At 48.7% G+C, this 14,500-nt stretch overlaps 1 long non-coding RNA gene across 1 annotated transcript; it reads left to right on the top strand.

The window, feature by feature from the left end:
- Positions 1–221: 221 nt before the first annotated feature.
- LOC135457493 (uncharacterized) lies at positions 222–14,350 on the top strand. The gene is made up of 3 exons (XR_010442736.1): positions 222–489; positions 4,844–4,907; positions 14,133–14,350. It is a non-coding gene; the product is annotated as an uncharacterized LOC135457493 (long non-coding RNA).
- The last annotated feature ends 150 nt before the right edge of the window (positions 14,351–14,500 follow it).

Raw genomic sequence — 14,500 nt, 5'->3', positions numbered from 1 at the left:
ACCAGGGTGGTTTATCCAGAGCTCTGGAATTTCACCAGGATGGTTTATCCAGAATTCTGGAATTTCACCTGGCTGATTTATCCAAAGCTCAGGAATTTCCAGGCTGGGTTTATCCACAGGGAGAGCCCAGCTTGGGGGGCTGCAGCCGCTTTCAGGAGGGTTCTGATCTCGGAGCCAAGGGATGGAGGCGAACCCAGCAAAGCACAGGGTCCCTGCTGGTGCCAGCCTGGAGCTCCCTGTGAGCTGTGCCCGGGATGATCCATCAGAGCCTGGCACATCCTGGCACGAGGCAGGGAGGGCACAGGAGCTTGGACGCGCTCCCAGCTGGCAGCAGGGTGTGACAGCCACAGCCAGCCCCTGCAGGGGATGGATGGATGGATGGATGGATGGATGGATGGATGGATGGATGGATGGATGGATGGAGCACGGCCAGAAACGCAGGATTCCTGTGTCCCCTCCAAAGGACACGCTGCACAGCCGTCCCACAAGGTGAGCAGGGCCAGAGGGATCCCGCAGAAAATGGGAATGCTGCCACACATGGGTCCCCAGAGGCAGCAGGAGCTGTTCCAGGTCCTAGCAGCAAACGTGGGGAAATAAAGGAAGATTAAGGCAAAGTCCTTAAGGGATCCTGCTGGAGATTATTTCTCTGAACCAATTAAGCATACAAATTAATTTCCTGAGGGGATGATGTTTTATTAGAAAACAGCTTTTGCAGAGACCCTGGAGTTTGCTTTGCTCGTGATTATTGTATTTTTCCCCCCGAATTTGTTGTGGATGCTGCCATCCCAGCAGGGAGAACATTTGCTTAGTCAGGCTGTGCTTTGCTTTCTTTTTTTTTCTTTTTTTCCCAGTGATTTTGGTAGAAGCAGACAAATCCTAAACTGGCTGAAAGGGAGGATTCACAACCAAAACTCAGCAGCTGCCCCCTGATGCAAGGACAATGAGGGTGTTGTGTGTCAGCTCTGGATCAATCCCTGACTCCATTGGGGCACCAGCCTTTCCACAGTGCATTGCAAGGTGCCCTAATGCATCCTAAAGCTGCCTTTTACTCTTTAGACCCCAAAATTTTGTCCTGGCCAACTGTAAATGATCTCCTGTAAGTGCTGTAAGAAGCAGGAATCTTAATAAGCCTAATTAGCGTTTGGTTTTCTTTCTTTTCCTCTCCCCTCCACCACAAATATAAATTATTCTTTCCATCCCAGGTGGGCCCTTTCCAAAGGATCTGAGCTCCCCTAAAAGCTGAACTTGGTATTAAGATCTCAGGCTGAGCCTGTAAAAGAGAGGGAAAGGAATTCCTTGTTTCCTGGCTGCCTAATTCCATGTTCAGGGTGTGGGATGAGCTTCAGGGGATGGGGCTGAGCTTTGGGAGGGATTCCTGTGAATGAGTGACTCCAGCAGGGCCTTTCTGCTCCTCAGCAGCCTGATGTGTTCCAGATGAGCAGGGCTCGGGCTGGGAGCCCCACTTGGAAAGGCACCAATGAAAAGAACACAGAGGGGGAGGGAAAAAAATAAATGTTCTTCTCTTGCTCTCAGCCTAAACCTGGCGTTTTTCTGCAAATTGCACGAAATGAGGGACGGCTAACGAGGCCCTGCAGCCCTGATGAAAGGACAGGCAGTGATGTATGGATGTGTCTGCAGGCACCACAGCCAAGGTCTCTGCTGGGGCAGACTGGGAGGGAGATTTGGCACTTTTTCAGACCACAAGTTTATTTTTATGAGCTGGCCTGCACGGGTCAGCAGTGTGCCTGCAGCCTGGAACAACACAAGGAGAAGCTGCTGCTACTTTGAAGGACTTCTGGATAAATGTCTCCTTATTTCTCCTTATTCCTCCTTATTCCTCCTTATTTCTTCTTGTTTCTCCTTATTCCTCCTTATTCCTCCTTATTTCTCTTTATTTCTCCTTATTCCTCTTTATTTCTCCTTATTCCTCCTTATTTCTCCTTCTTTCTCTTTGTTTCTCCTTGTTTCTCCTTATTCCTCCTTACTTCTCCTTGTTTCTCCTTATTCCTCCTTCTTTCTCCTTCTTTCTCCTTCTTTCTCCTTATTTCTCCTTGTTTCTCCTTATTTCTCCTTGTTTCTCCTTGTTTCTCCTTGTTTCTCCTTGTTTCTCCTTGTTTATTTCCAGAGCTGCTTCCTGCACCCCAATCTCTGTCTGCAGGAGCGGCAGCTGCTCCTCAGCTCCATCCCTTGCCCTGCTGAACCGAACTCTTCTCTGAGTTAAACTTTTCCATTCTGCAGACTTTTCAGGCACAGAAAACCTTGGAAAGGAATTCAACAGATGTAGGAGTTGAGTTTTGTTCCAAAGGTCAGCGACTTCTCCCTCTAAAATTTATTACTGGACTCAGCAGTTACTTTAAAATCCCTGAGCTCTGCATTGGCAAAGGGTTCAGTCTGAACTCTGGAATCTGATGGTGATTTATTTATGGTTTTGTGCAAGAGGCAAAACTCTGAATTCTGTCCCTTTTTGTGGGGCTGAGGAGAGCTGACGACGTTGTGCTCTTGGCTGAGCAATCCCAATTTCCAGAGAAATGGAACGGTGAGAGGAGCGGCAGGAGAAGCAACCCCTGCTCTGCAGCAGGACTGGGACCATTCCTGCCTGGAGCTTTGGCTCTGGGGATGCTCTAATTTGGATTTGGGTTAAGCCTGGGAATGGTTAAACCTGGGAAAGGAGAGGGAGAGGGGCTGAGGCTGTGCAGGGATTGGCACCCACACAAACTGGGGGTGCCAGCAGGGAAACCCACCCACAAACTGGGGGTGCCAGCATTGATCCTGACACAAACTGGGGGTGCCAGCACAAACTGGGGGTGCCAGCATTGATCCTGACACAAACTGGGGGTGCCAGCACAAACTGGGGGTGCCAGCACAAACTGGGGGTGCCAGCAGGGAAACCCCCCCACAAACTGGGGGTGCCAACATTGATCCACACACAGAAACTGGGGGTGCCAGCATAAACTGGGGGTGCCAGCATTGATCCTGACACAAACTGGGGGTGCCAGCACAAACTGGGGGTGCCAGCATTGATCCACACACAGAAACTGGGGGTGCCAGCACAAACTGGGGGTGCCAGCAGGGAAACCCACCCACAAACTGGGGGTGCCACCATTGATCCGCACACACAAACTGGGGCTGCCAGTATGGATATCCACACACAAACTGGGGGTGTCCAGCTCTCCTGGCAGCTCGATTGTTTATGCAGCATGTGAATTATTCTTACTTTTGGACCAATCACAGTCCAGCTGTGTTGGGACTCTGGAAGGAGTCACAAGTTTTTCTTTAGTATCTTGTTAAGCTTTCTGTAAGTGTCCTTTCTGTATTCTTTAGCATGGTTTTAGCATAGCATAATGAATATAATATAATATAATATAATTAATATAATATAATACAACAGAACATAACAACATAACATAACATAATGTAATATAAAGTAATGTAATATAGTATAGTACCATAAAATAATAAATTAACCTTCTAAGAACATAGAGTCAGGTTCTCAATTTGTCCTGAGGACCCCAAAAACACCAAATCCCAATTCCCCCTCTAAAGCCTCTAAATGCTCTGGTGTCCATTGATCATGGCCAAGACATTTTACAATTTTACCTCTTCAGCCTCAAAAATGACAAAATCTCAGCCTTTCCAAACCCCCCTTGCCCTGTGGGATGGAAACACATCCAGAAACTCTTGCACAGATTGGGTTTGGTCCCTCCGCTCTTCCTCTTTCCATCTCCTGGAAACGCCAGCTTGATCCCACCAGAAATCACGTTTTAAATCAGGGAAACAGGAAAGGTGTCAGGACTTGGAGAATCCCCTGAATTCCCCAGGCCAAAATTCCCACCTGGGGAGCAGAGAGCTGTGAGCCGCTGGAGGGATGATGGAACTTCACAGCGCAGCACCTCCTGAGCAAACAAGTGACAAAAGGGGGTGACAGAAGCTCCATTGCCATGACAGATCCAGAGCAGCCACGTTGGAGGGGCTGTAAAAGAGAGCACCTTGCCAGGCAGCATTAACATCCCAGGGAAAAATAACAGCTCTGCCTCTCCCTGCCTGCCTCTTGATTTTAACAGGCCCAGAGCACATAAAAGCTCCCTGAGAGCCGAGACAGACGGGTTTAAATCAGTCAGACAGAAAGCTCAGCCCTATAGGAGCTCCTTTATGATCTCATATTTTATTGACGTTGGTAAAAGTGCCCTGGCACGAGTGGTTATGAATGTGCATCGTCTGCTCCCTCTAATCCATTAACTCATTAAAATAATTGTCTTAATTTGATTGTTAAAGTGATTAATAGGGCAAGAGTTAAAGGAAATTAATACTCCAAATTGAAGCATAACTGCAGCAGAAAAATAACTCGGTGGGATTGATGTGGTAACAAGGTGCAGGCTCGTGCTTAATGAGCCTTGGGGAGTTAAATATAGAAAGGAGAGACAGGAGGAAAATTCCTCTGTGCAGCCAGGCTGGAATGGTTTGGGATCTGGAGCCCAAAGTTCTGCCCAAGCCCACTGTTGGTTCTGGTATTGGTAGAGCAAAGGGGAATATTTGATATCAGAGAAGGGGGATATTTAATATCAGAGAAGGGAGATATTTAATAGGGGAATATTTAATATCAGCTCCTGTTAATTTTTAGATCATGTAGGAGTGCCCAGGTAAAGCCTGTGGCTGCAGGATCTCTGAATATTCCAGAATCAGTAAATTTGTGGGGAAGGAGCACAAGCACACTGCAGCTCCAGGATGGGGTGGGAAGGAGAAGCTCACTGTGGATCTCTCAGTTTATTTCAGTTCTGTCCACACTCACTCTTTGGTTTCACGCCCTGCTTTACCAAAATCCATTTTTTCCTTCCATGTTTTTCAGCCTGGGGATGGATTTTTCTGCTGCCTGGAGCACGGGCTGGAAATGCCCCACTGTAAAGTGCCAGGTAAAATTACCCATGCAAACCCTGCTGGGTTTAGGAGTCTCCGGGCATTTCCCTCCCTGGGTTAAGGGTGTTTGCTTTGCTCAGCTCAAACAGAAACTCAAAGCTCCCAATTGGATGAGGGAGGCACAAGGCAGCTCCTGCCTTGCACCTCTTTCTGTGCTGCTCTGATTTCCCCTCCTTGCCATAATTCCAGTTTGGATTCATCAGTCCCAGAGATTAAAATACTCCACTTGCCATGGTGGGCCTGCTCTGATGGCAGCTTTGGTCTTTAGCAGAGGAAATCTTAAATTTCTTTCAATTCCCTGCTGAACCTGCCCCTGGTGGGCACCTAAAGCTGTGAAAAACCCCCAGACACCCCCAAAACCTGTAATAAATACAGCTTCAGGCAGAATGCACACGTTTCCTGTCAGCCCTCTTGATATCCAAGGTTCAAAAGAGCAGAAAAACGGGGGCAATGAAATAAATATTGAATTAAATGAATGCCTGGGGAGATTGCTCCACACAGATAAGGCCCAACCGGCTGGACCAGGGGTTTGCAGCCCTGGGCAAGTGGAGCAGAAAATATTGCAGAGCTCCCAGGCTGCAAACACCTGGGAACCCTGGGGCAATGGAGATTCCATCACTCACCTTGGACAAGCCCCTTTGAACAAGTAAATTGGATATGAAAGGGGAAAAGTGGGAGTAAGAGAAACCCAGCAAAGCATGGGCAAGAGAGAGTGAGGCAAAGAGAGAGAACAACTCAATTTATCTCTCACCCAGGGCATGGGCAGCAGGAGCCCCTTGCCATGAGCTGGAGATTTATTTTTAATGTTTTCTTTCTGCACTCCTTGATTCCCTCTGACAACAAAATCTGCCTTCCCAGATGTGCAGCGAGGAGCAGAGGCAGGGAATGAGGCTCTGGGCAGGACTGCAGCTTCCAAAAGCAGCTGGGGCTGCGTTTTACACAGAATTTCACCAGGAGCACGGGAAGGAGGTGCAGGCACAGCACAAAGCTGAGAAAACCCAATTTGGCTCCATCTCCTGCTGGGACAGCCAGCCCTGGCTGCTCTAAAACTGAAGGGAAGGCGTTTATCTATTTTATTTTTTTATTTTTCCCAACAACCTGGAGGTTTAAGCTGGGTTCCAGTGGCGTTTATGGGCTGGGAGGCTGGAGCAGCTCTCCCTGTGAGCAAGCTGGGAAGCGGGAGAGGGAAGCCACAGAAGGCTCGGGCAGCAGCCAGAGGCCCAGAATTAATCAGTAAATGATGTGTTTATTGCCCCAGTGGAAGGGGAAGGCAGACCGAGGTCTGCAGCAGGAATAGCTCGTGTCTTTTGTTGAGGCTGCAGAAGTTTCTGTGATTTCCTCTGTCGGAAATGTCTGGGGCAGCTCTCACAGAGCCACGTGGCAACGTCCCTGCAGCTCCTGAGAGCAAATCAATGCTGCACAAACCACCAGGATGAAACCCCGTGTTCCTGAAAGCAGACAGAGCATTACACAGGGCTGTTAATTCAATTAATGGCTTCAGCTTAACTATCCCAGTGCTGCTGCTGGTGGGCTGATGGAAAATCCAGATTTCAGCACAGATTTTGGGTGTGGCTGACCCCACTCTGTGCCCTTCCTTTGCAAGGGACTGGTGGATCTGAGGCTCCAAAGATTTTCTGGGGTGTTTTTAAATGCAGAGCCAAAGGGACAGAGCTGGAGTTACACAAAGTGATTATTCCTAAACTGGAGTGTTCACAATGGAGACAAATTGTAATCACACCCTTGGGATGCTGCAATCACCAGCAACTCCCACCAGCCCCTGGCCCTGCTCCTCTGGGGAGATGGAAAATGAGAAAATACATTTTCTTCTGGCTCTGGATGCTCAGCAGGACTTCCTGGGACTTGCCAGGGGCATTTTTTTCTGTAATTCCCCAAAATATTTCAAGCCCTTTTAACAGCAGGCTGAGATGTTCCAGCATTCCCCTGGAACAGGTTCTCCAGGAGAGGAGAACACTGAGAACAGATCTGCAATAACCTTTCCCAAGGCATTTCCAGCAGCCTGCCCCTGTCCTGCTGTCTGAGCTGTGTTTCACAAAGGCAGAAAAGCAGGGCTGGCTCAGGGCAGCCTGGAAAGCCCAGCAGGGAAATTCTCCATGCCTGGAAGTGTCCCAGGCAGGCTGGATGGGGTCTGGGATGGTGGGAGGACATTTAATGCTAAGAGAGGAATTCCTGGCCTGGGAGTGGGGCTGTGCTCTGCCTGGTGGATGTGGGGCTGGGGCAGCAGAGGTGTTTATTAACTCACAGCATCCTGGTCCTCAGGGGCCCCTGATGGAAAATAAAGCTGCAAAATAAAGCTGCAAAATAAAGCTGCAAAATAAAGCTGGCAGCTCGTTGGGAGCAGGAGTTCAGCAGCACCAGGGGCTCCACCAGTGACAGAGACAATGAAGTTCATTGCAGGGAGGGCTTTGGGAGCCCCAGGGGTCTCTGGAGCAGCCAGAGGGGAGCAGAGCAGCAGAACTCTGTTCCCTGCCAGAGCCCTTTAAAGAAACACATTTATTCCAATGGCCAAAAATGGGAATTACTCCTGCTTATTTTAACAGCAAACCTCACTCAAATGTCATCTCCTTCAAGTGTCATCCGGAGGGATGATGGCACAGACAATCATCCATTTCTGCTTTCAATTAGCCAGCATGCCTCGTGCATCCTGCTCCTGAAGGTGGAATTGGCTGTGACACCGGGGCCTGGCTGACAGCCTGTCACTGTCCCCCGTGCCACCGAGCTGTGCAGGGCCCCTGGTGACACCAGGGACACCCAGGGAGGGCTGGCAGGGGCTGGCAGGCACCAGGGGGGCTGTGGGTGGGCAGGAGGGTGGGCATGGGTCAGTGCCACAGCCAGGAGTGTGGGCATGGGTCAGTGCCACAGGCAGGAATGTGCCCATGGGTCAGTGCCACAGGCAGGAATGTGGGCATGGGTCAGTGCCACAGCCAGGAGTGTGCCCATGGGTCAGTGCCACAGGCAGGAGTGTGGGCATGGGTCAGTGCCACAGCCAGGAATGCACCCATGGGTCAGTGCCACAGCCAGGAGTGTGCCCATGGTCAGTGCCACAGCCAGGAGTGTGCCCATGGGTCAGTTCCACAGCCCAGGCTGCTCCTGTTCCTTGGACAAACCCTGACCCCAATTCTGCCCCAGTTGTTCCCATTCCTGAACAAACTCTGACCCCAATTCTGCCCCAGATTTTCTCATTCCCTGGACAAAACCTGACCCCGGTCCTTTTCCAGCTCTTTTCCCACCCCTGAGCCCCAGGTTTGTGCCTTCCACCACAAAAAGAGTCCCTTGTTCTGCCTGGGATGCTCCTGGATTCTCAGCCCACCTGAGATGCCCTTGGATTTTCATTCCCTGGATTTTCAGCCCACCTGGATTTCACTCCAAGGAGTTTTTCCCCCCTGCACCCTGACCCTGCTGCCCCACTGGGTCAAACCTCTCCTCTTGTCTCAGCAGCCCGGCCACAAATGTGTATATTTATAATAACATGCCAATCCCAGAAGGAAAACCTTGTTTTTTCAGGTATTTGGGAAGGCTCAATATCTCTTCTCCATTGTCAGGATTATTTTTTCCCCCACGAGGCTTTGAACTGAAAGCCTCAAAGGGAGAAGGAAATGCAGAAGAGATGAATTTCAGAGGGGAGCAGGATTTGTGATGCTGATCTGCCACAGGAACGTGCCACCCAAACCCCAAACCCTGCCCTTTTTATTGCAGCCAACTCAGGCTTTTCCCTCTTTAAACATCCCTTCAAGAGCACCAACTGAGCCCTGCCTGCCCCTGGAAACGGGGCTGGGAGCAAGCTGGGCTCGAAAGGAGAAGGATCTCTGCTTATTTTTGTTTCTACCTTGCAGAGTTATTTATTATCAGCTGCTTGCAGGTACACACGCAGCCTCCCCAGGGGCAGAGCTGAGTTTCTCAGATGCTGCTGTCTCTGATGCACTCTAAAATTAGACTTTGTCTCCCTGGATGCTGTGTTTGGATGCAAAGGAGTGACAGGAATTTCTCTCTCTCTCTCTCTTTTTTTTCTTCTATAATCAACACTTATAGGATGGGAGACGCTCAGGCTTTTGACAGAAATGGGAGGAAAAATGGGAGAAAAAATGCATTTTGAGGTGGCAGATTGATCAGCAGCCCTGGTGTAAATCAGGAGGGCAGTGGAGCTGCTCCCATCCCTGCCAGGGAGCTGAGCCACCTCCAGGCTGCTCCCATGGGAGAAAATAACAATAAACTGAGGGACAGGGAAAGGAGGGGTGGGAAAAGGGGGAAAATAACAATAAACTGGGGGACAGGGAAAGGAGGGGTGGGAAAAGGGAGAAAATAACAATAAACTGAGGGATAGGGAAAGGCTGAGCATGGAAAGGTGGGAAAAGGGAGAAAATAACAATAATCTGAGGGATTAGGGAAAGGAGGGGTGGGAAAAGGGATAAAATATCAATAAACTGAGGGAAAGGGAAAGGCTGAGCATGGAGGAGTGGAAAAAAGGGGAAAATAACAATAAATAGAGGGATAGGGACAGGCTGAGCATGGAGGAGTGGGAAACCTGTTGGTGAGGGAAGATAAATGGTTTTAAACTGCAGTGGAGGGAGCACAGCTGGACACAGGTGAGCTCAGGGCACCTCTGAAATTCTGTTTCATCTCCATCAGCCCCTCTGGGCCCAGGCTGTGCAAACCCCCCCTTTATCAAGAATAAAGCTGAATTCACCTGTTGGCTGTCACTGCACACAGAGGCTCCCCCCATTTCCTTGCAGAGAGTAATTAATATCATTCCAGGTGATCACTCCAGGCGCCAGCTCCTCTTGGCTGGGCTGCACAATGACCAGGCTGGGCTCTCAGTGGGGCTGTCCCTGTCCCCAGCCCTGCCCGCTCCCAACAAGGTTTGTCCAGCACAGGAACTGGAGTGGAGGCCCCTTTGTTTACTGTGTTACACAAATTCAATTTGTCAGGGAGCTGGGTTATGAATTAGGAATGAGGGATGGCAGCAAAATTAAATGATAAAGCCTTGGCCAGCATCCACTGCAGCTGAGATGGGGCTGATAAACTGGAGCAGGCAGGCAGGGTTTGCTAAAACAAAGGCACGGTGGAAATGTGTAGAAAAAATCAGTTTTGGGCATGGATGTCTTGTATCTCATCCTTCCCTGCACTTGTAGTACAGAGAACTGGGGGGAAGCATTAAAAAATCAGAATTTCTGTGGTGTTTTCTGGGTTGGCAGGAAGGAATGAATCTGACTACATGCTCTTAGAAGGCTGAATATTATTATATTATATTATATTATATTATATTATATTATATTATATTATATTATATTATATTATATTATATTATATTATATTATATTATATTATATTATATTATATTATATTATATTATATTATATTATATCTATGCTAAAGAATACAGAAAGGATTCAGACAGAAGGCTAACAGATAATAATGAAAAACTCCTGACTCCTTCCAGTCCTGACACAGCCTGACCCTGAGTGGCCATTAAGTCAAAACAATTCGCATGAAACCAATCAAACAATCACCTATTGGATAAACAATCCCCAACCACATTCCAAAGCAGCCAAACAGAGGAGAAGCAAATCAGATAATTATTGTTTTCCTTTTTCTCTGAGGCTTCTCAGCTTTCCAATAAAGAATCCTGGGGCAAAGGGATTTTTCAGAAAATGTGATGGTGACAGATTTGTGCTTTGCTGGATGTTGTCTGCAGCGCCCTCACGTCCCAGCTCGTGTCTGGCCCTGGTTTGGGGCAGTTGTGCAGCCCCAGCCTGGCACAAGAACCCCATGGCAGCACCGATCCCATCCCTGCTCCAGGGAAAGCTCTGGAACTGCTGCAGGTGCAGGTGGAAGGGCCCAGCAGGGAGGGAAAGCACAGGGTGTGAGCCAGGAGGAGGAATTACACCTCAGGAGGGATGGGAAGCACTTCCAGGCTGGGTTTGGGACTCTCAGGGGCACCAGTGAGTCCCGGACTCTCCATAAAGCAGAGCAGGAGCTGCAGATTCTCCTCTGGAAAGCAGAGCTGGGAATGCTCATGCCAGGGCTGGGATCCCTCTCTCCATCAGCAGATCCTCGCTGGGCTCACACCTGATCCCATCCCTGCTCCAGAGAAAGCTCTGGAACTGCTGCAGGTGCAGGTGGAAGGGCCCAGCAGGGAGGGATGCAGGAAAAGCACAGGGTGTGAACCAGGAGAAGGAATTCACACCGCAGGGGTGGGTTTGGGTCCAGGCTGGGTTTGGGTCTCTCAGGGGCACCGGTGATTCCCAGACTCTCTATAATGCAGAGCAGGAGCTGCAGAGTCTCCTCTGGGTGCTCCAGGAGAAAAGCAGAGCTGGAAATCCCTGTACCAGGGCTGGGATCCCTCTCTCCATCAGCAGATCCTCGCTGGGCTCACACCTGATCCCATCCCTGCTCCAGAGAAAGCTCTGGAACTGCTGCAGGTGCAGGTGGAAGGGCCCAGCAGGGAGGGATGCAGGATGTGAACCAGGAGAAGGAATTCACACCTCAGGTTTGGGTTTGGGTCTCTCAGGGGCACCGGTGATTCCCAGACTCCCCACAAAGCAGAGCAGGAGCTGCAGAGTCTCCTCTGGAAAGCAGAGCTGGGAATGCCCGTGCCAGGGCTGGGATCCCTCTCTCCATCAGCAGACCCTCTCCAGGAGCACGGGCAGGGAGCAGCAATGCTCTGTTTGGTTGTTCTCAGCAATGTTCTCAGCAATGTCTCTCAGTTTGGCTTTGTGAGAGAGATGGATGGGCAGGGCAGAGGCATTTCCCTGTCCCCCAGTGCTGTGCCTGCTCTGGAGTAGATCTTTCACAAGCCACTGCTCTGCTGACACCAGGATTGATGGAGCTGCAGCACCTGGCTCCTGAAGGATTGTTCCTTGGGAGACAGAAATGGTTTGCTCTGCATGGTTTGGCCTTGCTTGGGAAAAACTCGGAGTTTTTCTTGCTGAGCTCCGTTTCTAACTGTTCTCATCACAAAATAAAAGGACAGAGCTTGCCCTCAGTGCTGGGGGAGTGAGAGGGGAGGAGGAACAAACCAAGGGAGGAATCATTACAGAGGACACAGCAAATTACTGAGCTGCTGTGACATGGCTCCAGGGGGAAGAGCAAAGTCCCTTGGCTGGCTGCAGCTGGAAACTTCCTGCCTGTCACTCTGCAGAGAAAACCATCAGATATCTCATGTTAATTGTCACTTAGGAAAGTTTCATCCTGCAAATGCTGCAGTCATAATTTCCATTCTCTGAGAATGACACCTGCACCAAAAGGAGTTTCTCTCTCCCATTTCCTTCTTGCCCTAAAGAGGAGGTGAAAATTTTAGGGAAAATACACTTTGCACCTGAATATTCACAGGCTGACGTCCCAGAGCTGCTGCTGATCAAGAGTTATCCCAGTTAATTCAATCTTAGATCAACCTTTCCACCAGCACTCCTCTCCAAGTCCAGAGAAATTCATTCCCCAGAGAACCCCAAGCAGAGCAAAGACTTCTCTCATCAGCTGTTGGACAAAATCTGAGTCAAGCAGCCCTGGCCCTGAAAGTCTTGGTCTCTAAGCAGGCAGATAATGAGGAATTTAATGCTGGGAGACAGGAGACAGCTCTGGGAGCTTATAGGAGTGGGCACCAACCCAGGGCAGCAGCACAGGGAGCTCGGGCTCCTCCCTGCCCTGCCCTGCCCTGCCAGGGCTCCAGCAGGAATTGTTGGGAGGTGGGAATGGATTCTTTAATCTGTGCAAAGCACAAATGCCTGAATTAGAAGCATCCTATCAAATTTTACCTTTTTTTTTTTCCCCTATAATGCCTCGTGCAACTCTCAATTCTGTTTCCTAGGCCGTGGGTTTTGAGGAGGAAAGGTTTTTATATGAGGAGGAAAAGGGCTTTATATGAGGAGGAAAAGATCCTTATTTGAGGAGGAAAAGGGCTTTGTATGATTCTCTGTAAAAGGGGCAAGGGAGGCACCTCTGACAGCCCCAACCCAACTCAGAGGAGTCCCCATGCTGAAAAACCTGAAATGATTTAGGGAAAGCTTCACCCATAAAGACCATTAAAGGGTAAGGAAGAGTTCACAGCTCAGATCCATCCCTGAATTATCGGCTGCCCTCTCACTGTTTGTGTTTACAGAAAAAATAAACCAACAAACATAACGAAACAAAGCCAAACAAAACAAACAAAAAAAACCAAAGCAAACCAAACTAAAATAAAACAAGGCAAAGCAAAACAAAGCAAAGCAAAACAAACCCTGCACCAGCGCCAGCAGCACAAACACCCCAGAGTGTGCAGTGCATTTACAGCTCCTTTATTCCATCCTGTCTGTCCCATTTAAAGTTTCAGCATCAATCCCCTGTCCACAACCCCTGAGATCCCCATCCACACATCCAAACAAAACCCCAAGGAGAGCACAGGGGATTTTTCCTGTCTGTTATCAAACTCTGCAGATAACACCAGCCTCTGGTCTAGCCAGAAACCCTTTGGAAAATGTGAATTAAATATCTTCAAATGCTTTTTTTTGGAAGTTATTATCTTTAAAATAATACATTTCTCTGATCCAAAGTGGAATCAAGTGCAGGGATATTCAGGATGCAGCAGAGTTATTTTCACTTAGGAGCCAACATCAAACAACCTTAACAACACAGCTCCAGACACATAATGAAAATTAAAACCAAGGAACATGCAGATCTAATTACATTTTTAAATAGCAAGGCAATGAGAGGAAGGCAGAGAAGTGATTTACAATCTTTCCTGGTGGTGACTGTGCAGTAAAAGCTGAACTATTCCCCGAGGATCCCTGAATCACTGAATATTCTGCTTTTCTCCCCAGGCTCTTTTCTATTATGTTTTCTCTTCAGAGGGGCATTTGTGAGAGAGATGAGAAGAGCAGGGCCTGGACAAAACAGCAAGAAAATGAAATGATCTGTGCAATTCCCAAATTGCTGCCTGTGAGAAAGCTGCCATGTTATCAGCAGAAAAGCAGGAGGGGCATTGCCCTGTGCCCTGCAGGGCCCTGATACATTTGTTTGTAGGGAAAAAAACCCAAAAAACCCCCAAAAACCCCAAAAAACCACATCCCCAAGCCCCAGCAGGCACGGGCAGGAGTTTGGGATTTTGCTGTGGCAGCTGCAGGAGCTGGGGCTACCCTGACAAACCCAGCTGACAACAGCAGAGGAATATTGAACAGAAATTGGGTTAAAGCAAGAAATGCTCTTATCAGCATTTGAATTTCCCATTCCAGATCCTGCCCTTGGATTCTGCTTCCCAACAGCTCCAGGACATCTCTGCAGCCACCCCAGGAGCCACTGAATTATTGTGCTCAGTGTTCAGCCTCTCACACCCCAACCCTGCAATCCCCAGCAATAGAAATACAGGAGATAAAGAAATAAAGAGATGCAGTCTGGATTGGCTTTCTTGGCTCTAGAAAAGGAACAAACAAACAAACAAACAAATAAATAAGTAAATAAATGCAGTCTGGATTGGCTTTATTGGCTCTAGAAAAGGAATAAATAAATAAATAAATAAATGCAGTCTGGATTGGCTTTATTGGCTCTAGAAAAGGAATAAATAAATAAATAAATGCAGTCTGGATTGGCTTCACTGGCTCTG

The sequence above is a fragment of the Zonotrichia leucophrys genome, chromosome 24 (assembly GCF_028769735.1).
Source record: "Zonotrichia leucophrys gambelii isolate GWCS_2022_RI chromosome 24, RI_Zleu_2.0, whole genome shotgun sequence".
In the NCBI taxonomy this organism is placed as follows: domain Eukaryota; kingdom Metazoa; phylum Chordata; class Aves; order Passeriformes; family Passerellidae; genus Zonotrichia; species Zonotrichia leucophrys.
The sequence above is the reverse complement of the archived record's forward strand: the minus strand, read 5'-3'. Positions and strand labels throughout refer to the sequence as shown.